At 37.2% G+C, this 1741-nt stretch overlaps 1 protein-coding gene across 1 annotated transcript in view; it reads right to left on the reverse strand.

The window, feature by feature from the left end:
- The window catches only part of C7 (complement C7), a 94510-nt gene that overhangs the window by 81539 nt on the left and 11230 nt on the right, over nucleotides 1-1741 (reverse strand). The window lies entirely within an intron of this gene.

The raw sequence follows: 1741 nt of genomic DNA on the forward strand, positions 1-1741 counted from the left end.
GAATTATCGAACCCAGGAGAGAGGTGGTGGTGCTTTGGGAGGAACGGTTGGAGAAAGGGCTGGAGGGAGGCAGCATGTCTGGCCTGGCAGGAATAGGCCTTGGGTTATTGATGATGACTCTGTCTTCCTCTTGTGGGATTCTAGGAGTTCAGAACATGTGACCTCCTTGTCGTTTTTGCAGCCACCAGTATTATAAATATCAGGAGGGTCAAGAGTGGGCAGGTTTCAGCACAGCTTTCAGACTAAGACAGACTAGGAAAAGGGATATGGCCAGGTCCACTTCTGAAAAATAAATTTGTCACTGAAAACTTTACAAATAGCAGTGAAACATTGTCAGATATAGTGCCGGAAGATAAGCCTCTCAGGTTAGAAGGAAGTCAAAATGCAAATGGGGAAGAGCTGCCTCCTCACAGTAGAGTCAACCTTAATAATCTGGATAAAGTATAGCTTCCGAAACCTTCACCTGCTGATGTGGCATGGCTCAAAATGAGAAGAAACAGCTACAAAGATCCATTAATAATGAGAACATGGAATGTAGGAAGTATGAATCTGAATTGGAAGGTATCAAAAATGAAATGGAACACATAAAGATTGATATCGTAGGCATCAGTGAGTTGAAATGGACTGATGTTGGCCATTATAATCAGACAATCATATGGTTTATTATGCTAGGAATGACAAATTGAAGAGGAATGGCACCATATTCATCTTCAAAAAGAACATTTCAAAATTGATTCTGAAATACAGTGCTGTCAGTGATAGGATAATGTGCATATGCCTACAAGGAATACCAGTTAATATTACTATTATTCAAATTTACACACCAACCACTAAAGCCAAAGATGAAGAAATTGGAGATTTTTATCAAATTCTATAGAAATTGACTAAACATGCAATCAAAATGCATTGATAATTACTGCTTATTGGAATATGAATGTTGGGAACAAAGAAGAAGCATTGAAATTTGGAAAATATGGCCTTGATGATAAAAATGATGCATGATAGAATTTTGCCTTGGTGATTTTATTGCATGACAGAATTTTGTAAGACAAATGACATTTTCATCACAAATACTTTTTTCAACAACATAAATGATAACTATACACATGAACTGCACCAGATGGAATGCACAGGAAGTAAAGCAACTACATCTGTGGAAAGAGATGATGGAGAAGCTCAATCATCAATCAGAACAATGCCTGGGGCTGACTGTGGAACATACCATCAAATGCTCATATACAAGTTGAAGTTGAAGAAAATTAAAACAAGTCCACAAGTGTCAAAATACAACCTTGAGTACATTCCATCTCAATTTAGAAACTATCTGAAGAATAGAAACAAAACAAGATGTCAGATGGCATCAAGGGCATCATACATGAAGAAGCAAAAGATCATTAAAAGGATAGGAAAGAAAGAAAAACCCAAAATGGATGTCAGAAGAGACTCTGAAACTTGATCTTGGACAGAAATACCTGAAGAGAATGGAAGAAATGAAGAAGTAAAAGAGCTGAACAAAATACTTCAAAGGGAACATTGAGAGAACAGAGCGAAGTATTATAATGAAATGTGCTAAGATCAGGAGTTAGAAAATGAAAAGGGAGCAACACACTAGGCATCTCTCAAGCTGAAAGAACTGAAGAAAATATTCAAGCCTCAAGTTGCAATATTGAAGGATTCCATGGGCAAAATATTGAAAGATGTAGGAAGCATCAAATGAATGTGGAAAGAATGCACAGAGTCA

The sequence above is a fragment of the Orycteropus afer genome, unplaced genomic scaffold (assembly GCF_000298275.1).
Source record: "Orycteropus afer afer isolate SDZICR_OR568_19922 unplaced genomic scaffold, OryAfe1.0 scaffold00275, whole genome shotgun sequence".
Taxonomy (NCBI): domain Eukaryota; kingdom Metazoa; phylum Chordata; class Mammalia; order Tubulidentata; family Orycteropodidae; genus Orycteropus; species Orycteropus afer.